Raw genomic sequence first — 25979 nt, 5'->3', positions numbered from 1 at the left:
AGTGCTGACAGAATGTTACCAAAATTGACAAGTCTGGCTTCTAGGTCGATTTAGCGTGTTTCAAAAAATAACTTCATTTTCGTATAACTCCCAAAACATGTAAATGAATTCTGTTAAAATTCTTAAAGGGTGCAAATGAGATATCAACATAATGTCAAAACAATTGTCTTCGGACAATCCCTCCCACCACGGCTGTATAGAAACCAAGAGCTAAGCAAATATCACATTTCTGTGAAATGTATCTGGATAGTGTTGATTCATCGATGCCCAGTTGGCAGAGAAGAAGTGCAACCTGCACTCACTCGCTCCCATGTACAGAGCAATGGAAACATCCACTCACCCAGCCCTTGCACAGGACACTTGCCGAAGAGAGGTCTGTTACTACCAAAGACAGGATGAGGCCTCAGAACACCTGGAAGCAGGAGAAGGCAATGCAGGGAATGGAAACCAGTGCAGGGTCTGACCCCTGGTGATGGAGCAACAAGGGTGAAACTCTGTTAACTTGGACGCACACTCTCAAGCGGACAGGAGACATGGGATTGAAGGTGATGTGCTGAGATTTACAAGAGTGCACAGCAGATGCTTGGCTGACAGAACTCAAAGAAACCAGCGCAAAATATCCCCACAGTTGATTCTGAGACCAAGATCCGATCTGCCAAATTTGAGGTAGCAGAGGCAACGGTCAGTGAGGGATAGGGCTACGGATGATGGCACACGCTGAGTCTCAGGGATCTGGAGTGCGTTGTGGGATGTGGTGGGTCGAATCAAGAGAGCAAGCCGAACTGTGTACCAATGATAAAGCAACCACACTGGTCACGCGGTTGAGATTACCGATATGTCCCATGGCCACACCCAGTGCATCTGCAGGACCAGGGACCAATTGGGCATTTTGCCAATAGAGCACGTGTGGGGCTGAATCAGAGCTATCGTGCATCTGGTCTGAGGGATCCAGGGGGCCTTGGGTATGAAATCAGAATGAAAAGCCTTAGGATCTGCTACATTCATAACCTGGGCTGGGATTATGCTTTGGTTTGAGGCACAGGATGCGCAACAGCTCTGCGGTTGCCTTCGTGCACCCGTGCCACTAGGATGAGAGGACAAGGAAGAGTGGTCCAAGTCCACAGCGTGAGAAGAGGAAGCATTACCTTCACCATTATCTCCCAAAAGCGGATGCTACATTTTGGATGGCACTGGCACGGAACGGCACAGAGGAAGCCAATGCAGGTCTGCGGGACCATTCCAGCAGACCCTGATGTGTGACATCCATAGATATGCTTCCAATGTTGTGTCAGTAGACAGAGAAGCTCTGGGAAGAACTGCTTTCATTGGGACATTCCCGTGACTCTTCAAAGCACAAGTGCACTCTCAGTTTGCTGTTTTGGAAACACTGCAAAATGACATAGAGCAGAATGCAGAGCTGAGAACCTTTAGAAGCTTCATTTCCACAAGAGGAAGTGTCCTGCGCACTTTCAGAAATGTGAGATAAGCGTAATCAAAATGAAGTTATGCTACTCGAAATAGTATAGGTTGTTTATCACAACAAATGCAACACCAGCAATTGGAGATATACAGGACAACACACACAGGAACAGGATATGGCATCAATGTCTAGGAGAAATTGTCCTCACAGAAATCCCATGGAATTGCGTAGAGCCAAGAGTCTAAAATTTTCACTTAACAAAGACCTAGAAGTCTACATTAGATATCTGATATTACCTGACCAGTAGAGATGAAGAAGTACAGTAAAAGAAACAGGAAGTATCATTTTCATTTCCAAAGATATTGAAGGCCCAAAAGATAAGCTTTCAAACAACTAGACTGCAAAACGCTATCCAGACCAAGGGTTGAAAAGGGTGGTCAGGAAAACACTGAAGAACAACAGTGTCTCAGAATCACCAAAGGCAGAACACCAGAATAGGGGAAGAGAAAGTCTAAATACGAGCCAAAAAATATCAGAAAACTCAATGGATGTGATAATATCAGGGCTAAAATTCAGTCCTTAGCAGACTAGATAATGCAGAGGGATGCGTGAATGACTGTGAAGACAGGGGAACAGAAATCCCTCGGTCAGAAGCAGACATAGGAAAGCAAGTGCAAACCAATGAAAACATTGCTGTTGAATCCTGGGTTAAGACAGGGCATGAAAGACTAGAATTCATAAGAGTCCCAGATGGAAAAGCAAGAGATAAAGAAACAAAAAATATCTGAAAATTTATCTGTAGAAAAATCACACTGAAACTTGCTGAAAGCCAAGAAAGTATCATCTATGCGAATTCAGGAAGTACACAGCGTCCAAAGGAGGTGGAATCCCAATAGACCTACCAGCAGCTGTATGATTCAAATCAACAAAGTTCACGAATATCCCAGTGATTTAAATGCACCTGGAGGAAACAACATAGTCACAAGGGAACCTCCAGAGGGGTTTCAGCTGATATCTCGGCAGCAATATTGCAGGACAGGGAGGAGTGCCAGGACACAGACCATATCCTGATGGCCAAATGCTGCCATCTAGGGTAGCCTATGCCACATGACCACCATTTCTAATAACGGCAGAGCTAGACAATTCCACAGACCGGCAAACCTTAAAAGAATTCAGCAGTTCAAAATTTCTTCTAAAAGAAAGGTTGACAAAACTCCCCTGAATAGAAAAGCAGCAAGAGGAAATGGAAAGAAGAAAACCATTATTGGAAATGCAAGAAGAGCATGAGTGGCAAAGAAGAAACAAGAAGAAGGCAAGGAGGACATCAAAACCCTAAAGATGGGAGAGGGAAGCAGGAAATCATAGGTGATTGGAAGCACTCTCTTAAGTGAATCAGCTTATTTGACTCTCTGTTTGAAGCGAAAGGAGAGATGCATGGCCTGACGTGTTTGCAAAACAAGCGAGAAGCAGACCAACAAATAATCAAACCAACAAACAAGCACCAAACGGGTACGGTTGGCTGACATATACCAAGGGAACCATGATTCTTCAAAAGAAAATACTCAAGGTGATGTCAAGGATCCTTCAGCAAGCATCGACCCAGTATCGCGGCTTGCATGTAATCAGCACACTTGTATTCGGAAATCAGAGGCGTGCATTCATATTCGTAAATATTGATTCATAAGAGCATATCGTGACCTAACCCAAATGCTGATTTGGAATCAAATGGATTCCTAGTCCGTGATGTAGACTTGTATGTCTTCCAACAGGATGAAGGAATGCCATATTCTACGCTACGTAGAGAAGAAATGTAAGAAGCCTATAACAAAGGCAAGTAGCTCTGCCAAAGTGTACTGAGAGCAAAAGAGCCAGACAGTAAAGTGCACATTGGGGTTGGTTTCATTTCTTGGAATTTCAGCCCCCATGAAACAAATGGATCCATGTCCTGAGAGTGCGGGTGTTTCAGCAGAAATCAGGCGACGCATATGTATTCCGGGTGTACGGATATTATAGGAACATAAGTCTCCTTTCGTGGGTCTCTGTGTACTGTGAACTGTTAGAAAGTTTAAAGATGTGAAAGCATCAACTGAAAAGGGACACACGTCCCTCCATTGGTACTGTGCATACAGATCTGAGCCAAAGGAAAGAGGGAAGAAGAAAGGCCCATGGGACGCTAGTGGGTAGAATCACATTTACCTTAGGAACCTCTCGTCGGATGCAGCCCCTCCCCCAAGACTGACAAGATGCAGCAGCCATTGGGGATGGCAGTTACCGGTTGGATTCCAGGTGGAATGTTGGTGTGTACCGCGAGGTATGTTGTGGCTGTTGGATCCTAGGTAACCGGGCAGAGTTCTGTGGGTGGATCTGTGGGATGGAGAGGCTGCCGCCGTCTGTGGAGCTTGGCTTAGGTGTTTGGTCCGGGAAGCTGTGTAAGTTCGAGATACTGCTGCTGCCCAAAGACCTGAGTTCACAGGTCAGTTTCCAGAACCTGAAAGGGCAGACAGTGGAAGATCTGCCTGTCATCAGCTTACTGGTGAGGCTCCGAGGTACTTTCCGACTTGCCCAGTCCTGGTGAAGTCGACTTTATGGGAGACACGAAGAGAAGCTGGCCGAAAAGCTGGCTGCACGGATTGAGGAGAGATGCGAACACATTGATGAGAGATGTTCTGCTACCATGGAGAATACTGGCGTGGAGGCAGCTGTAGAGGATACCAGGCTCAAAAGACATTCATGAGACATATTGGAACTCGCTGATCCTGGCAGAATCATATGGAGTGCCAACGTGGACTTGAGGAAGTTCCTCAATTCTCTTCTCCAAGAACGGGTCCAAGGTCCCTGACGTCTGAAAGAGAAGAGATGGCAGAGATGATCAAAACGCTCCTGTTCTTGGAAGAGGTCGTGAGAATCCACACGTCCCAAGGGGCATTCCCAAGCCATTCAGACCAAAATTCACCAAGCCCAGGTAAGCCTTTTCCCAGGTTTGGGCCTAGCTAGCAAGCACTTGCCCTTCCCTCCCCTCCACTCAGGCATCCATTTTGAAGGATCAGTACCTGAGCTGCAAGGAAGCCATTACGAGAAGAGCAAGCCCCTCCTAGAATCAGAGTTCCTCCAGCTTCACACTCTGTGAACAACAGTGAACTCCTTAAAGGTCAAATAGTCTCGGCTGAAATAGATAGGAATTGAATACTTAGCTCACACCTAGAAACGATGGCCTTCCGCTAGATTCAGCAAATGTTGTGTTTATGTCTTCCCTGGGGTGAAGGGAGTGTGGTAAGTGAGGGGAATCATTGACTGAACTTGAATCTGTATTAGGCCTCAGTTTCTCAAGACAGTATAGGTAAATAGTATAAGTCAGAAAGTGAACTGTACTGTAAAAGTCGCCAATGACATTAAAGTCACAGCTTTTGTGGATCGCCTTTCACTTGAGTCAAGCCCCCGGGGGCACTATATCATGGGGGTGCAGACTTGGTTGCGTTAAATGGCTTTACCCAACATGATCGGATGATTAAGCGTTCTCATCACTGATAGAAGAACACCTGGTTCTCAATAGACTAGCATAACTGCAGCAGGGTTCTCCTAGCTATAATGCCTCTAGGTGCTTTTAGATTCAAACCTAAATGTATATATTTGGTTTGTTTCCTCTTGTATTTTCCTAGAGAGGGATGTTACCCCTTGAAATGCCAACATTGGCCAGTAGGTGTCATTGGGAGTAAAGGGCACCACATGCACAAGTGTATCCAAGGTTGGGGGTTACTTCCTGTTTCCAATAGTTATTTCATGGTTCCTGTTGGTTTCGGAGGCTTCAACCGTAAAGAGCTGACATGACCCCTTTAACAGTTTGGACTGCTAGTTTGCATTCTATCTGTCTAGGTTTCCCGTAGAGCTGACAAAATGTTACCAAAATTGACAAGTCTGGCTTCTAGGTCGATTTAGTGTGTTTCAAAAAATAACTTCATTTTCGTATAACTCCCAAAACATGTAAATGAATTCTGTTAAAATTCTTAAAGGGTGCAAATGAGATATCAACATAATGTCAAAACAATTGTCTTCGGACAATCCCTCCCACCACGGCTGTATAGAAACCAAGAGCTAAGCAAATATCACATTTCTGTGAAATGTATCTGGATAGTGTTGATTCATCGATGCCCAGTTGGCAGAGAAGAAGTGCAACCTGCACTCACTCGCTCCCATGTACAGAGCAATGGAAACATCCACTCACCCAGCCCTTGCACAGGACACTTGCCGAAGAGAGGTCTGTTACTACCAAAGACAGGATGAGGCCTCAGAACACCTGGAAGCAGGAGAAGGCAATGCAGGGAATGGAAACCAGTGCAGGGTCTGACCCCTGGTGATGGAGCAACAAGGGTGACACTCTGTTAACTTGGACACACACTCTCAAGCGGACAGGAGACATGGGATTGAAGGTGATGTGCTGAGATTTACAAGAGTGCACAGCAGATGCTTGGCTGACAGAACTCAAAGAAACCAGCGCAAAATATCCCCACAGTTGATTCTGAGACCAAGATCCGATCTGCCAAATTTGAGGTAGCAGAGGCAACGGTCAGTGAGGGATAGGGCTACGGATGATGGCACACGCTGAGTCTCAGGGATCTGGAGTGCGTTGTGGGATGTGGTGGGTCGAATCAAGAGAGCAAGCCGAACTGTGTACCAATGATAAAGCAACCACACTGGTCACGCGGTTGAGATTACCGATATGTCCCATGGCCACACCCAGTGCATCTGCAGGACCAGGGACCAATTGGGCATTTTGCCAATAGAGCACGTGTGGGGCTGAATCAGAGCTATCGTGCATCTGGTCTGAGGGATCCAGGGGGCCTTGGGTATGAAATCAGCATGAAAAGACTTAGGATCTGCTACATTCATAACCTGGGCTGGGATTATGCTTTGGTTTGAGGCACAGGATGCGCAACAGCTCTGCGGTTGCCTTCGTGCACCCGTGCCACTAGGATGAGAGGACAAGGAAGAGTGGTCCAAGTCCACAGCGTGAGAAGAGGAAGCATTACCATCACCATTATCTCCCAAAAGCGGATTCTACATTTTGGATGGCACTGGCACGGAACGGCACAGAGGACGCCAATGCAGGTCTGCGGGACCATTCCAGCAGACCCTGATGTGTGACATCCATAGATATGCTTCCAATGTTGTGTCAGTAGACAGAGAAGCTCTGGGAAGAACTGCTTTCATTGGGACATTCCCGTGACTCTTCAAAGCACAAGTGCACTCTCAGTTTGCTGTTTTGGAAACACTGCAAAATGACATAGAGCAGAATGCAGAGCTGAGAACCTTTAGAAGCTTCATTTCCACAAGAGGAAGTGTCCTGCGCACTTTCAGAAATGTGAGATAAGCGTAATCAAAATGAAGTTATGCTACTCGAAATAGTATAGGTTGTTTATCACAACAAATGCAACACCAGCAATTGGAGATATACAGGACAACACACACAGGAACAGGATATGGCATCAATGTCTAGGAGAAATTGTCCTCACAGAAATCCCATGGAATTGCGTAGAGCCAAGAGTCTAAAATTTTCACTTAACAAAGCCCTAGAAGTCTACATTAGATATCTGATATTACCTGACCAGTAGAGATGAAGAAGTACAGTAAAAGAAACAGGAAGTACCATTTTCAGTTCCAAAGATATTGAAGGCCCAAAAGATAAGCTTTCAAACAACTAGACTGCAAAACGCTATCCAGACCAAGGGTTGAAAAGGGTGGTCAGGAAAACACTGAAGAACAACAGTGTCTCAGAATCACCAAAGGCAGAACACCAGAATAGGGGAAGAGAAAGTCTAAAGACGAGCCAAAAAATATCAGAAAACTCAATGGATGTGATAATATCAGGGCTAAAATTCAGTCCTTAGCAGACTAGATAATGCAGAGGGATGCGTGAATGACTGTGAAGACAGGGGAACAGAAATCCCTCGGTCAGAAGCAGACATAGGGAAGCAAGTGCAAACCAATGAAAACATTGCTGTTGAATCCTGGGTTAAGACAGGGCATGAAAGACTAGAATTCATAAGAGTCCCAGATGGAAAAGCAAGAGATAAAGAAACAAAAAATATCTGAAAATTTATCTGTAGAAAAATCACACTGAAACTTGCTGAAAGCCAAGATAGTATCATCTATGCGAATTCAGGAAGTACACAGCGTCCAAAGTAGGTGGAATCCCAATAGACCTACCAGCAGCTGTATGATTCAAATCAACAAAGTTCACGAATATCCCAGTGATTTAAATGCACCTGGAGGAAACAACATAGTCACAAGGGAACCTCCAGAGGGGTTTCAGCTGATATCTCGGCAGCAATATAGCAGGACAGGGAGGAGTGCCAGGACACAGACCATATCCTGATGGCCAAATGCTGCCATCTAGGGTAGCCTATGCCACATGACCACCATTTCTAATAACGGCAGAGCTAGACAATTCCACAGACCGGCAAACCTTAAAAGAATTCAGCAGTTCAAAATTTCTTCTAAAAGAAAGGTTGACAAAACTCCCCTGAATAGAAAAGCAGCAAGAGGAAATGGAAAGAAGAAAACCATTATTGGAAATGCAAGAAGAGCATGAGTGGCAAAGAAGAAACAAGAAGAAAGCAAGGAGGACATCAAAACCCTAAAGATGGGAGAGGGAAGCAGGAAATCATAGGTGATTGGAAGCACTCTCTTAAGTGAATCAGCTTATTTGACTCTCTGTTTGAAGCGAAAGGAGAGATGCATGGCCTGACGTGTTTGCAAAACAAGCGAGAAGCAGACCAACAAATAATCAAACCAACAAACAAGCACCAAACGGGTACGGTTGGCTGACATATACCAAGGGAACCATGATTCTTCAAAAGAAAATACTCAAGGTGATGTCAAGGATCCTTCAGCAAGCATCGACCCAGTATCGCGGCTTGCATGTAATCAGCACACTTGTATTCGGAAATCAGAGGCGTGCATTCATATTCGTAAATATTGATTCATAAGAGCATATCGTGACCTAACCCAAATGCTGATTTGGAATCAAATGGATTCCTAGTCCGTGATGTAGACTTGTATGTCTTCCAACAGGATGAAGGAATGCCATATTCTACGCTACGTAGAGAAGAAATGTAAGAAGCCTATAACAAAGGCAAGTAGCTCTGCCAAAGTGTACTGAGAGCAAAAGAGCCAGACAGTAAAGTGCACATTGGGGTTGGTTTCATTTCTTGGAATTTCAGCCCCCATGAAACAAATGGATCCATGTCCTGAGAGTGCGGGTGTTTCAGCAGAAATCAGGCGACGCATATGTATTCCGGGTGTACGGATATTATAGGAACATAAGTCTCCTTTCGTGGGTCTCTGTGTACTGTGAACTGTTAGAAAGTTTAAAGACGTGTGAAAGCATCAACTGAAAAGGGACACACGTCCCTCCATTGGTACTGTGCATACAGATCTGAGCCAAAGGAAAGAGGGAAGAAGAAAGGCCCATGGGACGCTAGTGGGTAGAATCACATTTACCTTAGGAACCTCTCGTCGGATGCAGCCCCTCCCCCAAGACTGACAAGATGCAGCAGCCATTGGGGATGTCAGTTAACGGTTGGATTCCAGGTGGAATGTTGGTGTGTACCGCGAGGCATCTTGTGGCTGTTGGATCCTAGGAAACCGGGCAGAGTTCTGTGGGTGGATCTGTGGGATGGAGAGGCTGCCGCCGTCTGTGGAGCTTGGCTTAGGTGTTTGGTCCGGGAAGCTGTGTAAGTTCGAGATACTGCTGCTGCCCAAAGACCTGAGTTCACAGGTCAGTTTCCAGAACCTGAAAGGGCAGACAGTGGAAGATCTGCCTGTCATCAGCTTACTGGTGAGGCTCCGAGGTACTTTCCGACTTGCCCAGTCCTGGTGAAGTCGACTTTATGGGAGACACGAAGAGAAGCTGGCCGAAAAGCTGGCTGCACGGATTGAGGAGAGATGCGAACACATTGATGAGAGATGTTCTGCTACCATGGAGAATACTGGCGTGGAGACAGCTGTAGAGGATACCAGGCTCAAAAGACATTCATGAGACATATTGGACCTCGCTGATCCTGGCAGAAACATACGGAGTGCCAACGTGGACTTGAGGAAGTTCCTCAATTCTCTTCTCCAAGAACGGGTCCAAGGTCCCTGACGTCTGCAAGAGAAGAGATGGCAGAGATGATCAAAACGCTCCTGTTCTTGGAAGAGGTCGTGAGAATCCACACGTCCCAAGGGGCATTCCCAAGCCATTCTGACCAAAATTCACCACGCCCAGGTAAGCCTTTTCCCAGGTTTGGGCCTAGCTAGCAAGCACTTGCCCTTCCCTCCCCTCCACTCAGGCATCCATTTTGAAGGATCAGTACCTGAGCTGCAAGGAAGCCATTACGAGAAGAGCAAGCCCCTCCTAGAATCAGAGTTCCTCCAGCTTCACACTCTGTGAACAACAGTGAACTCCTTAAAGGTCAAATAGTCTCGGCTGAAATAGATAGGAATTGAATACTTAGCTCACACCTAGAAACGATGGCCTTCCGCTAGATTCAGCAAATGTTGTGTTTATGTCTTCCCTGGGGTGAAGGGAGTGTGGTAAGTGAGGGGAATCATTGACTGAACTTGAATCTGTATTAGGCCTCAGTTTTTCAAGACAGTATAGGTAAATAGTATAAGTCAGAAAGTGAACTGTACTGTAAAAGTCGCCAATGACATTAAAGTCACAGCTTTTGTGGATCGCCTTTCACTTGAGTCAAGCCCCCGGGGGCACTATATCATGGGGGTGCAGACTTGGTTGCGTTAAATGGCTTTACCCAACATGATCGGATGATTAAGCGTTCTCATCACTGATAGAAGAACACCTGGTTCTCAATAGACTAGCATAACTGCAGCAGGGTTCTCCTAGCTATAATGCCTCTAGGTGCTTTTAGATTCAAACCTAAATGTATATATTTGGTTTGTTTCCTCTTGTATTTTCCTAGAGAGGGATGTTACCCCTTGAAATGCCAACATTGGCCAGTAGGTGTCATTGGGAGTAAAGGGCACCACATGCACAAGTGTATCCAAGGTTGGGGGTTACTTCCTGTTTCCAATAGTTATTTCATGGTTCCTGTTGGTTTCGGAGGCTTCAACCGTAAAGAGCTGACATGACCCCTTTAACAGTTTGGACTGCTAGTTTGCATTCTATCTGTCTAGGTTTCCCGTAGAGCTGACAGAATGTTACCAAAATTGACAAGTCTGGCTTCTAGGTCGATTTAGCGTGTTTCAAAAAATAACTTCATTTTCGTATAACTCCCAAAACATGTAAATGAATTCTGTTAAAATTCTTAAAGGGTGCAAATGAGATATCAACATAATGTCAAAACAATTGTCTTCGGACAATCCCTCCCACCACGGCTGTATAGAAACCAAGAGCTAAGCAAATATCACATTTCTGTGAAATGTATCTGGATAGTGTTGATTCATCGATGCCCAGTTGGCAGAGAAGAAGTGCAACCTGCACTCACCCGCTCCCATGTACAGAGCAATGGAAACATCCACTCACCCAGCCCTTGCACAGGACACTTGCCGAAGAGAGGTCTGTTACTACCAAAGACAGGATGAGGCCTCAGAACACCTGGAAGCAGGAGAAGGCAATGCAGGGAATGGAAACCAGTGCAGGGTCTGACCCCTGGTGATGGAGCAACAAGGGTGAAACTCTGTTAACTTGGACGCACACTCTCAAGCGGACAGGAGACATGGGATTGAAGGTGATGTGCTGAGATTTACAAGAGTGCACAGCAGATGCTTGGCTGACAGAACTCAAAGAAACCAGCGCAAAATATCCCCACAGTTGATTCTGAAACCAAGATCCGATCTGCCAAATTTGAGGTAGCAGAGGCAACGGTCAGTGAGGGATAGGGCTACGGATGATGGCACACGCTGAGTCTCAGGGATCTGGAGTGCGTTGTGGGATGTGGTGGGTCGAATCAAGAGAGCAAGCCGAACTGTGTACCAATGATAAAGCAACCACACTGGTCACGCGGTTGAGATTACCGATATGTCCCATGGCCACACCCAGTGCATCTGCAGGACCAGGGACCAATTGGGCATTTTGCCAATAGAGCACGTGTGGGGCTGAATCAGAGCTATCGTGCATCTGGTCTGAGGGATCCAGGGGGCCTTGGGTATGAAATCAGAATGAAAAGCCTTAGGATCTGCTACATTCATAACCTGGGCTGGGATTATGCTTTGGTTTGAGGCACAGGATGCGCAACAGCTCTGCGGTTGCCTTCGTGCACCCGTGCCACTAGGATGAGAGGACAAGGAAGAGTGGTCCAAGTCCACAGCGTGAGAAGAGGAAGCATTACCTTCACCATTATCTCCCAAAAGCGGATGCTACATTTTGGATGGCACTGGCACGGAACGGCACAGAGGACGCCAATGCAGGTCTGCGGGACCATTCCAGCAGACCCTGATGTGTGACATCCATAGATATGCTTCCAATGTTGTGTCAGTAGACAGAGAAGCTCTGGGAAGAACTGCTTTCATTGGGACATTCCCGTGGCTCTTCAAAGCACAAGTGCACTCTCAGTTTGCTGTTTTGGAAACACTCCAAAATGACATAGAGCAGAATGCAGAGCTGAGAACCTTTAGAAGCTTCATTTCCACAAGAGGAAGTGTCCTGCGCACTTTCAGAAATGTGAGATAAGCGTAATCAAAATGAAGTTATGCTACTCGAAATAGTATGGGTTGTTTATCACAACAAATGCAACACCAGCAATTGGAGATATACAGGACAACACACACAGGAACAGGATATGGCATCAATGTCTTGGAGAAATTGTCCTCACAAAAATCCCATGGCATTGTGCAGAGGCAAGAGCCTAAAATTGTCACTTAACAAAGCCCTAGAAATCTACCTTAAATACATGATATTACCTGACCAGTAGAGATGAAGAAATACATTAAAAGAAACAGGAAGTACCATTTTCAGTTCCAAAGATATTGAAGTCCCAAAAGATAAGCTTTCAAACAACTAGACTGCAAAACGCTATCCAGACCAAGTGTTGAAATTTGAGGTCAGGAAACATTGAAATACAACAGTGTCTCATAATCACAATAAGCAGATTACCAGAAAAGGGGAAGAGAAAGTCTGAAGACGAGCCAAAATTATCAGAAATCTCAATGGATGTGATAATATCAGGGCTAAATTTCAGTCCTAAGCAGACTTGTTAATGCAGAGGGACGCGTGAATGTCTGTGAAGACAGGGGAACAGAAATCCCTCGGTCAGAAGCAGACATAGGAAAGCAAGTGCAAACCAATGAAAACATTGCTGTTGAATCCTGGGTTAAGACAGGGCATGAAAGACTAGAATTCATAAGAGTCCCAGATGGAAAAGCAAGAGATAAAGAAACAAAAAATATCTGAAAATTTATCTGTAGAAAAATCACACTGAAACTTGCTGAAAGCCAAGAAAGAATCATCTATGCGAATTCAGGAAGTACACAGCGTCCAAAGGAGTTGGAATCCCAATAGACCTACCAGCAGCTATATGATTCAAATCAACAAAGTTCACGAATATCCCAGTGATTTAAATGCACCTGGAGGAAACAACATAGTCACAAGGGAACCTCCAGAGGGGTTTCAGCTGATATCTCGGCAGCAATATTGCAGGACAGGGAGGAGTGCCAGGACACAGACCATATGCTGAATGGCCAAATGCTGCCATCTAGGGTAGCCTATGCCACATGGCAGCCATTTCTATTAACGGCAGGGCTAGGGAATTCCACAGACCGGCAAATCTTAAGATAATTCTGTAGTTCAAAACTTCTTAAAGAAAAGTTGACAATACTTCCCTGAATAGAAAAGCAGCAAGATGAAATGGAAAGAAGAAAACCATTATTGGAAATGCAAGAAGTGCTTGAGTGGCAAAGAAGAAACCAGAAAAATGCAAGGAGGACATCAAAACCCTAAAGATGGGAGAGGGAAGCAGGAAATCATAGGTTATTGGAAACACTCTCTTAAGTGAATCAGCTTATTTGACTCTGTGTTTGAAGCGAAAGGAGAGATGCATGGCCTGACTTGTTTGCAAAATAACGGGATGCAGACCAACAAAGGATCATACAAACAAACAAGCACCAACTCTGTATAGTTGGTGACATATACCAAGGGAATCATGATTATTCCAAAGTAAATTCTCAAGTTGATATCAAGGATCATTCAGCACTCATCGACCCAGTTTCTTGGCTTGCATGTACTGAACACAATTGTATTTGGAAATCAGAGGCGTGCATTTATATTCGTAAATATTGTTTCATAAGAGCACATCGTGACGTAACCCAAAAGCCGATTTGGAAGAAATGGGGTCCTAGTCCTTTATATAGATTTGCAAGTCTTCCAACAGTATGAATAAATGCCATATTCTACCCTACGTAGAGAAGAAATGTAAGAAGCCTATAACAAAGACAAGTAGCTCTGCCAAAGTGTACTAAGGGCAAAAGAGGCAGACAGTAAAGTGCACATTGGGGTTGGTTTCATTTCTTGGAACTTCAGCCCCCATGAAACAAATGGATCCATTTCCTGAGATTTCGGGTGTTTCAGCAGAAATCAGGCGACGCATATGTTTTCCGGGTGTACGGATATTACAGGAACAGAAGTCTCCTTTAGTGGGTCTCTGTGTGCTGTGAACTGTTAGAAAATTTAAAGACGTGTAAACCATCAACTGAAAATGGACACACTTCCTTCCTTTGGTACTGTGCATACAGATTTGAACCAAAGTAAAGAGGGATGAAGAAAGGCCCATGGGACGCTAGTGGGTAGAATCACATTTACCTTAGGAACCTCTCGTCGGATGCAGCCCCTCCCCCAAGACTGACAAGATGCAGCAGCCATTGGGGATGGCAGTTACCGGTTGGATTCCAGGTGGAATGTTGGTGTGTACCGCGAGGCATGTTGTGGCTGTTGGATCCTAGGTAACCGGGCAGAGTTCTGTAGGTGCATCAGTTTGATGGGGGGGCTGCCTCCCTCTGTGGAGCTTGGCTTAAGTGTTTGGTCCGGGAAACTGTGTAAGTTCGAGATACTGCTGCTTCCCAATGGCCTGTGTTCACGGGTCAGTTTCCAGAACCCTTAAGAGCAGACAGTGGAAAAAATACCTGTCATCAGCTCACTGGTGTTTCTCCGAGGTACTTTCAGAATTGCCCAATCCTTTAGAATTTGACTTTATAGGAGACACGAAGTGAATCTGGCAGAAAAGTTATCTGCACGGGTTGAGGAGAGATGCGATCTCATTTATGAGATTTGTTGTGCTACTATGAATAATACTGACATGGAGAACTGTAGAGAATACCAATCTTGGAAGACATTCATGGACATATTGAGCCTCGTTGATACTTTCAGCAACATGTTGAATATGAATGTGCACTTGAGGAAGTTATTTAATTCTCTGCTCCAAGTACGGGTCCAAGATTTCTTCCATCCAAAACATAAGAGAAGGTAGAAATGATAGAAGCTCTCATGTTCTTCAATGATGTCTTGAAATTCCAAACGTTCCACGGGGCATTTACAAACCACTCAGACGACCATGCACCAAGCCCTGCTAATCCTTTTCCCAGGGTTGTGCCTTGCTCTCAAGCACTTGCTTTTCCCTCCCCTTCACTCAGTTATACATTTCAGAGAATCAGCCCTTGAACTGCATTGAAGCCTGTAGGAGTACTGGAAGACCCTCCTAGATTCAGAATTCCTCCACCTTCACTTTCTGTGCACAACAGTGAACTCCTCCATGGTCAACTACTCTCGACCAAAATAGGTTGGTTTGAATTCTTAGCTCACACTTTGAAATGATGACCTTCCCCCAGATTCAGATCATGCTGTGGTTATATCTACTTTGGTGTGAAGGGTGTTTTGTAAGTGAGTGGATTCTTTGCCTGAATTTGAATATTTATTTATCCTCAGTTTTTCAAAACAGTATTTGTAACTATTATAATTCTGTTATTGAAATGAGTGTAATTGTTGGCATAGATATGTAGTGACACATTTTTTGTGGACCATCTTTTCCCTTCAATCAAGTACCTGGTGCAGGATATAATGTGGTTGCCATATTTGTCGGGTTTAATTGTGTTTCTCAACATAATTGGACGATTAAACATTCTCATCTTTCATAGAAGAGCACATGATTTTCAATAGCCTAGCAAAATTGCAGCAGTGTTCTCATATCTATAATGTCTCTAAGTGCTATTGAAACCAAGCCTGTATAAAAATACATTGTTTGGGTTTCTTTGTGCTTTCCTAAATAGTAATGTTGCCCCTTGAATCACCAACATTGACCAGTATGTGCCATTACTAGGAAAGGGCACCACATGAACAATGGAAACCCATGGTTGTGGTTGTTAATGATTCTAAAAATTATTTCATTGTTTTTCTTAGTGTTGGAAGCACGAAGAGAAAAGTGTTGACCTGCCTCCTTCATGACTTTTGGTTAACTATTTGAAAGTCTGTTAACTATTTGAAAGTCTGCAATGGAGGTATGTACACATTGTCAGACTTGGAATCTTCGAACACATCCTTCCACCATTGATATAGAGAAAAATAGCTAAACAAGGATCAAGTGTCTGTGAGTTATGTCTAAATTGTGTTAATTTATCCATGCCAAACTGGCAGAGTACCAGTGCAAACTTCGCTCACTCTCTCCCATGTATACAGCAAGATAAACATCCACTCTCCCGGCCCTTGGCTCAGGATCCCTGCTGAATAATGGCCAAACATCTCTTACTTCAAAAGTCAGAAAGAATTCTCACATAACCTGGAAAGAGTAGAAGGCAAAGTAGAGAATGGAAATCAGTGCAGGACCTGACCTTTGGTGAAGGAGCAGTAAAGGGGAAACTGTGTTTTACTGGGATGCACACTCTAAAGTGGACAGGTCATTTAAGATGGAAGACGATGTGCTGAGGGTTAAAAGAGTGCATAGTGGACGTTTGATTGACATAACTGAAAGCAATAATCACAAAATTTCTCTGCAATTGATTCCCAGACCAAGACTGCATCTGCCAGTTTTGAGCTAGGAGTGCCTGTGGAATCTGTGTGTTAGGGGTGTGGCTGATGTCACAAATTTATTCCCAGTGGTTTGGAGATTGTTTGGGGCTGTGGTTGGTACTATCTAGAGAACAGATCTGCCTGGGTCCTCTCTTAATATTAAATCTGCTGGCATATGTGTTGTGGATTAGCTTAGTAACCCAGGGCCTTAGTCACAGCCTTTTCACATCCACAGTATAATTGCTCATTTTCTCCATAAAGGAGAAATGGTCTCAATCAGAGCCATCTTTATCTGGTTTCTAGAATCCAGGGCAATTTAGTGTTGAAATAAGATTCTATAGCCAAAAGATCTGCAACTTTCATAGGCAGGATTGAAATTTCTTATTGTCCAAAGCAGAGGTTTTTGAAATGCTCCATGCTTGCCTTTGAGTTCCCATGCCTTATTGACAAAAGTTCTTGGAGCAGAGATCTGATGAAAAATAGGAGAATTTGAAGCCTTTCCATCAACCTTGCCTACCACATGCTAATGCAACTATAGTTGTGGTGCTGACCCAGTACTACACTAAGGACCCAATTGTGGCACTGCAGGATTGTTTCAGCAGGTTCTAATGCGTGACATCATTAGATTTGTTTCCACTTTTGTTTTTGTTTGCAGAGAACCTGAGGGAACCCATTATAAAATTTTGACTTTTCCGTGGCAACAGTGAGGACGAATGCACTTTCATGAGTGTGTATTGGAACAATTCCCTCTCCACATATCCAGCCTGCAGCCCAGAAACCATTTGGAAACCTCTATTCCAGCAAAAATTAGTAGTCCCAGCACTGTCAGAGCTATGATAAACATTTAACCAAAATGACACTCTGCTAACTTTACTAGAATAGGTTATATTCACCACAACAAAAACCGCAGTAGCAATCATAGATATAACAGGCAACAGACACAGAAGGAATGCATGGCATCATTACATACCAAAAACAATCCTCACAGCATTAAAACTAAATGTGCACAGAAATGATTTCACTTACAAAAGCCGTTCAAGTCTATAATAGATAACTGATAATCCTTAACCCATAGCGATAGAGAGATATAATAAAGTTAAAAGAACTATTCCAAATTTTCAAAAGACAGGAGTCTCCTGAAGGAACATCCAATGTATTAGACCCCCAAAATTTACTAGAACATGACTTGAAAAGGGAGGACATAAAAACACTGAAGGAAATCTTGAGTCTATGAATACAAATGCAGGCTAGAATAAATGGAAAGAGAAACACTTTAGATGAGCCAAATATAATCAGAAAACTCAATGGTGAGAATAGCTAAGCTAAAGACAGTCCAAATCGTACTAGATAATGCACAGGAACAAATAAATGACTTAGAAAACAGGATAACCGCAATCACTCAGTCAGAACACGACATAGAAAAGCAAGTGAAAACCAATGCAAGCAATGCAACTGAAACCTGGGATAAGAGAAAACATACCAGTGTATGACTCATAGGAATCCCACATGGAAAAGAATAAAGACAAATGGTTTGAAAAGGTATTTGAAGAAATCAGACTGAAATTTTCTTAAACCAAAGCTAGATCCGGCCATCTCAACACAGCAAGCACAGAGCGTCCAAGCATAACGAACCCCAGTAGGCCTACAACAATATATATTCTAATTTAAATGGCCAAAATTGATAATAAGGAAATGATTCTAAATGCACCAAAATAGAAACAAGTGCATTGCAAGAGAACTTTTTAATGTCTTCAGCTGATTTCTCAACAGATAGATTGGTATTTTTTTCTTCCCTCTTTCCTTTTGTGTTGATCTCTATTCCAAGAACTGATGAAAGGCAGATTCCTTCAGTCTAAACAAGATGAATGGGCAGAGATTCTAAAAGTGTTCAAGTTCTTGGAAGAGGTCATCAGAATCAACACATCTCAAGGGGCTTTTTCAGAAAATACGAGACCATGCACCAAGCCCTGTTTATCCTTTTCCCTGGAGTGGGCCAATGTATTAAGACTTCCTGTTCCTTCACACTCAACCAGCCATGCAGGTATACCCTCAGTCTGCTACTGCAGGAGAATTAGAGCCAGGTCCAATTTTACCAATACTGTAGGGAGAACCTGAGCCTGCTACTGCAGGAGACACAGCACTGTGTCCCATTTCACCAATCTTTCAAGGAGACCCTAAGCCTACTCCTGCAGGAGACTCAGAGCCGAATCACATTCCACCAGCTGTGTAGGAAGACCATCATGCCTTCACTTGCAATGGATCCAGGAATGTGTCCAATTACACTAGCCTTGTAGGGAGACCTTGAGCCTGTTCCTGCAGGAGAAACAGATCTCTGTCATATTCCACCATCCCTCCAGGAAGATGCAGGGCCTCCTCCTGCAGGAGACTCAGGAATTGGTCCAATTTCACCAGTCCTGCAGGAAGACTCTGAGCCAATTCCTGCAGGAGACCCAGGACTGGGTCCCATTCCATCAATCATGCACTAAGACCTTGAAGTGGGTTCAATTCCACTAGCCTTGCTGGGTGACCCACAAGCCTGATCCTGCAGGAAAATTAGAGATATGTCATATTCCAGAAGCCCTGCAGGAAGACTGAAAGCCTGCTTCTGCAGGAGACCCAGGAATAGGTCCAAATACGCCAGCCTTCCTGGGAGAGCACAAACCTGATCCTGCAGGTGATACACAGTGAGGTACAATTCCAACAGCCCTGCAGGGATATCCTGAGGCCACTTCGGCAGGAAACACATGACTGGGTCACATTCCAATACCCCAGAAGGGAGACCGTGAGCCTGCTACTCCAGGAAACCCAGAACTTCGTCCCATTCCACCAAACCTGCAGTCAAACACTAAGACTGCATCTGCAGAAAACACAGTGCGGGTCACATAACACCAGCCCTGTAGTGAGACTACAAACCTGCTCCTGGGGGAGACCAAGCCATTCACAGAGAATATGAGCCAGCTCCTGCAGAAGAACAAGAGTTGTGTGACATTCTACCAGCTCTGCAGGTAATCCGTAGGCTTGCTTCTGCAGGAGACAGACATCCCAGTCCAATTCCATCAGCCTCTCCAGGGAGAACCCCAGCCTCCTCCTGCAGGAGAGCCAGAACTAGATCCCATTCCACCAACCCTGCATGGAAACACTGAGCTTGCTCCTGCAGCATACCCACAGCCAAGTCATATTCAACAAACCCTCCAGGGAAACACTGAGCCTGCAATTGTAAGAGACCCAGGACTGGGACCAATTCCAACAGCTCTCCAGGGAATCCCTCACCTGCTCCCATAGGAGACTAAAAGCCATCAGTTCTGGTGGGGTCCCTGAGCCTGCATCTGCAAAAGAACCACAGGGTGGAGTCACATTCCACCAGCACTGCAAAGAGAACAGAACCTGCTACTGCAGGAGACACAGGACTAGGTCCCATTCCACCAACCTTGCAGGGATACCCTGAGCCTTGGACCAAGGAATGGGACAAATTCTGCTAACCTTCTAGGGAGACCATGAGCTTCTCCTGCAAGAGAACCAGAGATGGGTCATATTACAGTATTCTTCCAGGAAGACCCAAGGCCTGCTCCTGCAGGAGATGCAAGAACAGGCCCAATTCCACCAGCCTGAAGGCAGAGTCCAAATCTGTTCTCGCAGGTGACCTAGAGAAGGGGCCCATTCCACCAGCCCTGCAGGGAGACTCTGAGCCTACTACTACAGGAGACCCAGGAATGGGTCCCACTAAACCAACCCTGAAGGGAGACACAGAATCTACACTTGCAGGAACCACAGAGCCAGGACACATTTCATCAGCCCTGTAGTGACCCCTGAGCTGGGTCCAATTACACTATCCTTGCAAGGAGACTCTGTGCCTACTCCTGAAACAGAACCAGTGATGGGTCCTGTTCCAACAGCCCTGCAGGAAGACCTGGAGCTGCTTCTGCAGAAGACTCAGGACAGGGTCTGATTCCACCATCCCAGCAGTGAGAAAACTAGCCTGCTCCTGCAAGTGACCAAGGTCTGAGTCATATTCAAATAGCCATGCAGGAAGAACATAAGCCTGCTGTTGCAGGAAACTCAGAACCATGTGCCATTCCAGCAACACTGCAAGGAGACTCTGAGCCTGCCCCTGCAGGAAACAGAAACCCAGTCACATTCCACAAGCCTTACAGGGATACCAGGGCCTGCACATGCAGGAGACCCAGGCCTGGGACCAATTCTACCAACCCTGTGGAAAGACCCTGAATCAGCTCTAGCATTAGACTAAGAGCCATGTCACATTCTACCAGCCCTATAGGTAATTTATCAGCCTGCAACCTACACCTTCAAATGACCCAAGAATTGGACCAATTCCAATGGCACTGCAGGGAGACCATGAGCCATGTCCAATTCCACAAGCCCTGCAGGAAGGCCCCGAGCCTATTCCTGCAGGAGAACCTGAGATTGGTCATGTTGCAACATGAGCCTGCTCCTCCAGGAGACCCAGGACTATGTCCCATCCACCAGCCCTGCAGGGAAGCCCTGAGACTGTCCCTTCAGGAGAACCACAACTGGGTCACATTTCACTAGCAATGCAGGGAGACTTAGAGCCTACACCTTCAAGACAACCAAGAATTGGAACAATTCCAGCAGCACTGCAGGGACACCATTAGCCAGGTCCAATTCCACTAGCCCTGCATGTAGACCCCGAGCATGCTCCTGTAGGAGACCCAGCACTGGGTCTCATTCCACAAGGCTTGCAGGGAGAATCTCTGCCTGTTTCTGCAAGAGACCAACAGCTGAGTCACATTTCACCAGCCCTGAAGGGAGACCCCAGTCCTGCACCTGCAAAGGACCTAAGACTGGAACAAAATCGACTAGCCCTGTAGGGGGACCCTGAGCCTGCTTCTGAAAGAGAATCAGAGATGGGTCATATTCCAACAACCCAGCAGGGACAGTCCAAGCCTGCTCCTGCAGGAGTTATAGAGAAGGGTGAAATTGCAAAACCTTGCAGGGACACCCTGAATCTGCTGCTGCAGGAGAAAAATGATGGGATCTCATTCCACAAGCCTTACAAAGATACCCTGAGCCTGGTCTTGCATGAGATCCTGAGCTGGCTCCTGCAGGAGACCCAGGACTGGGTCCCATTCTAACAACCCTGCTGTGGAACCCGAGTCTGCACCTGCAAAACACACAGAACCGTGTCACATCCCACCAGCTCTGCAGACTGTAAGATTAGCCCTACAGGAGACCTAGAGCCAGGTTACATTACCAGTCCTGCAGGGAGACCCTGAGCCTGATCTTGTAGCTCCCCCTGCACCTACATACATACTTCTATGATACCCAGAGCCAATTCAGGCATCACCACCCCTACGGGCTGAGATGTCTCTGCAACCACCAACACTGTCATCTAATTCTAAGAATCAACCCACTCCCAGACCTGAACTTTACTTCCCTTCTCCTGGCATTATTTTTGTTTCTTTTTTCTGTCATTTCCTTGTTTTCTTTCATGTCATTTAGAGTACCATCTATTTTTATGTTTTAAGTTTACCATAATAAAATTTAGATGTTTTTCCATTTTAAATTGTGCAATTCAGGAGCATTAAGTGCATTCACAATGCTGTGTAACCATCGTCACTGTCTAGTTTCAGACTGTTTCTTTCCTCAAAATAAAACCCTGTATCCAAAGCACACATTCTCTTTTCTCCCTCCCCCAACCCTTGAGAAGCCCTAATCCTCTTTCTCTCTGTGTGTCTTTCCCTACACTGGATGTTCCCTATCAATGAAATCATACAAAAGATGGCTGTTTGTGTCTGCTCTCATATTTTAACAAGGGATTGGTGTTTTTTTTTCACTTGAAGTAGCATTTTGGTTATTTCAAAGGGAAATCCATGTGGATTAAAGATGAGATGTACAAAATGAATATTTTTAGTAACTATGTGCATAATCTCGAGATAGGCACTGCTATTCTATGTGTGAAACCAGAGCCAGGAGGGAGATGCTTAGCTCTTCCTGTGGCAAAACATAACCTAACAAAATAAAAAAAAATAATAATAATCAAAATCCATGAAAGACAAACCACAACATGGAAATATCATTTTTCATAACCTAAAGTCAGAGAAAGGTTTCACATCCCTGTGGTCCAAAAATATCTTGAAACACTGTGTTCTAAACAGAAACAGAACAAACACATGCAATTCCAACAAGAGGCAATGCAGGTGGCCAGTGTATATTAGAGATGCTCGACCTCTCAAGTGAGAATGCAAGAAGATGTTCACACTTCGGAGACAGCATTGGTCAACATCACACTGGCAGGCCTTTAGCCTGGTGACAACCAGCTCTAGTGACAACATGAGGAGACAGAGGCCACAGTAGATCCCCTGGAGGGAAGAGTGAGCAGACTCCCCTCTCTGGGAGAACAGTATGCAGGATGCATCACAGTTCCACAAGTGCACCACTTTCCGAGCAGTGCTAATGCTTAGTGTTGATCATACTAAAATTCTTGCACAATTTTTCAAAGATGTCTTTTCAAGGATGTTCATCACAATCCTGGTTAAACTACTACGGAAATGGAAGCAACACTAATGTTCATGGAGAGGGGGTGGGATTCATCAGTTCTGGTTCAGATGGAGGAATGACTGTTGTGCAGCTGGAAAAATGAGTGCTAGGTCTTTACCTGATGTCAAGGAAGCCCTCAGTTTGGATGCCTGTTAATCCATCATCTACATCCAAGATGCCATCTCTATGACCACATATGTGTCAAATCATCATAGATGTAAATGAATCTTGTGGTGTGTGAGAGACAGAGGCAGAGAGAATGAGAGAGATAGAGACTGAGAGATGTTCAGCAAACCATTAATGACGGTCACTTCTGGGAGTGGGATTTGCAAATCTCTGCACTTTTCCTTTAGGCAACATTTCAAGCGTTTATAATGTATCTATATTGCTTTACTAATTCTAAGGTATTAAAAGCATATGTTACTTGAGATTCATTCATATTTCATCTATAGAATAAAGTTTATTATTTTTATTTTAAATATTTGTTACAAGTACAATCAGCATTTATGAGAGTAAAATGATAAATTCTAAAGAATTAAGAATCAGATAAAGAACAAAACCTTTTGGTGACTCAGACACAGGCCAGCTATTTGGCAGTAAATGGCAGGGTGGGACAGGTTTCTCCAGAAGATTGTGTATGTTCTGAATCAGCATCCAATAGAGGCAAGGAAAAATTACAAGACATGTACGCTGAAAACTACAACAGCTTGTTAAGAGTAATTAAGAAAGACCTAGCCCTATTTTAAAATTTGAAGGAGCCAAAATGGCAGAGTAGACAGACTCACAGCTTGACCTCTCCCACAAAATACTCAAAGAATTACATCTACAAAAATATTGAATTGCACAGAAACCTCCTGAACTCTGGTAGAGTGTCTCTTATTTTGAAATACAGGAAGATTCTAACAAAATATGGTAAGGAATAAAAAGAGAAAAGAAAAATTCAGTGCAGGACTGATCCTGCAGGGAAAGAGTAGCATAGGAAGAAAGGCACCCTCACACTGGGACACAACCTCTCTAGCTGGGAGATCAGCTAGGAAAGAAGCAGAGCTTCCAAGGTTTGGAGGAGACAGTGGCAACTGCATGGCAGGCAGAACTGGGGAAAACTGACACAGAGGGTCCCTGTGATGACCAGCCCTAGACATGAGCTAGCAGGGATGAGCCAGAACTGGCTACTGGAGTCAGTGAAGAGCCCAGGCAGAGGGCTGGGTCACACTGCAGAGAGGCAGCCTCAGGAAACTAGAGGGCAGTGTGAGCTCTGGCTGTGTGTGTGTGTGTGGAACACAACAGACTGAAACTCTCATAAAAAAGCACCAATGTTGGTATAATGGGGGAGGAATGAAACACAGCTGTGCCAGAGTTACTTTCTCCACTTGGCTCCATTGTTGGTGTGTTCTCATGAGAAGAGAAATGGGGCTTGGTGATAGCCAACACTGCTGCACAAAGGCAGAGCTGAATGTTGACTCCATACCCTGTGCCATTGCAACTTCACAGGCAGGACTGAGATTTGTTTACAGCCCCAGGCAGAGAGGGTGGATTTGCTGTATCTGGTCACTTTGTGGATCCACACCTCTGAGACTTACAGGCAGTGAGTGGAATTCTGACTCAAGAAGGGTGGCCAGTGAGGGTATTTACAACAGGGTGGTGTATGGTTCCATATGTGGGTGCGGGATTGGGGTTTGAGCTGAACCTGTAGTGGACCACAAATTCATGTGTGTGACTGCACACTTGCTAAGGCAGGTCCAAGGGACTGACACTGCTGGATCTGCACTGATGTTTCCTGGGGCTCAGAACCTGAGGGGCACCAGAGTAGGTGGCTGACATTCCCATAGCTAAGGCAGGGATAAAGCCAACATCAACAAATAGTACTTTGTAAGTCAGCATAACAAGTGACAGGCAACACCACAGAGAGAACTCCCCAGTGAACATCTTCTGCCTATTCTTCTTCACAACTGAATTGCTCCAACCCTGCCTACTACATATCACAGCTCAGAAACGGGTCTAAAAGAAATACATAGAGCCAGAGAAATATAAGTAAAATAAAGAAGCCGAGGAACCACTTTCAATTAAAAGAACAAGAGAAATCCCCTGAAAGAACAATCAGTAAAATAGACTTTGATAGTCTACTAGACTTCAAAAAAGGGAATGATCAACTCACTGAAAGAACTAAAAGAGACTATAAATAGAGACAGAAAACTTTAAAAAGAAAATTTAAACTATAAAGAAGAGCTAGTTAAAAATAGAAAATTCAACTACAGGCAATCAAAAGAAAACTAGATAATGCAGAGGAATGAATAAATGGCTTAGGAGACAAGATAAAAGAAATAACCCAAAAAGAACAGCAGACAGAAAAGTCAATAAAAACCAATTAAAGCAAGATAATATAAAGTGTGCCAGCCTATGCATAATGGTGAGTCCCAGAAGGAGAAGAAAGAGAAAGGGGGATTGAAAAGATAGTTAAAGAAATCATGACTGAAAACTTTCCAAACCTTAAGAAGGAAAGAATTATCCAAGTACAGGAGGCACACAGGGTCCCAAACAAGGAGAAACCAAATAGACCTACACCAAGACATATTATAGTTAAAATGGTTAAAGTAAAATAAAATATTCTAAAGGCAGTGAGAGAAAAAAAAGTGTTTGTTACAAGGGAGTCCCATAAGCATTCAGCAGATTTCACTACCTAAAGTCTTCTGGCCAGAAGGGAGTGGCAAGATATATTCAAAGTCCTGAATAAGAAAAAGGCTGCAAACTAGGATATTCTATCTAGAAAGACTATCCATTAGAACAGAAAGAGAGAAAGATTTTCACAGACAAGCAAAAACTAAAAGAATTCAGCAGTACTAAATCTATGCTAAAAAAAAATTTGAAAGTTCGAATCTAAATAAAAAATAAACAGGAAGCTATAGAAATTAAGAAACCATAATTGGAAATGCGATAAATACAGTGAGATGCAAGGGAAAACATGAGGATATAAATAAGTCAGTAAGTCAATAAAGAAAACAAGAAAGCAAACAAGAAAGAGAGAATAGCAAAATCATGAAAGGTGGAAGAGGAGAGCAA

General features: G+C 44.4%; 1 protein-coding gene across 2 annotated transcripts in view; it reads right to left on the bottom strand.

Annotated features, from left to right (window-relative positions):
- Positions 1 to 25979, bottom strand: part of LOC140694151 (putative N-acetylated-alpha-linked acidic dipeptidase) — a 64228-nt gene that overhangs the window by 829 nt on the left and 37420 nt on the right. The window contains exons 1-2 of one of the 2 annotated variants that reach the window (XR_012069904.1): positions 14211 to 14371; positions 9307 to 9563 (exon numbers count right to left, since the gene is read on the bottom strand). The gene's annotated coding sequence lies outside the window, so the exon portion shown is untranslated. Of the gene's footprint in view, positions 1 to 340; positions 413 to 9306; positions 9564 to 14210; positions 14372 to 25979 lie in introns of those variants that run through there. The other variant, XM_072957562.1, reaches the window with a different exon arrangement.

Source organism: Vicugna pacos, unplaced genomic scaffold, assembly GCF_048564905.1.
Source record: "Vicugna pacos unplaced genomic scaffold, VicPac4 scaffold_20, whole genome shotgun sequence".
Taxonomy (NCBI): domain Eukaryota; kingdom Metazoa; phylum Chordata; class Mammalia; order Artiodactyla; family Camelidae; genus Vicugna; species Vicugna pacos.
Note: the sequence above shows the minus strand (reverse complement) of the source record. Positions and strands in the feature narration are given on the sequence as shown.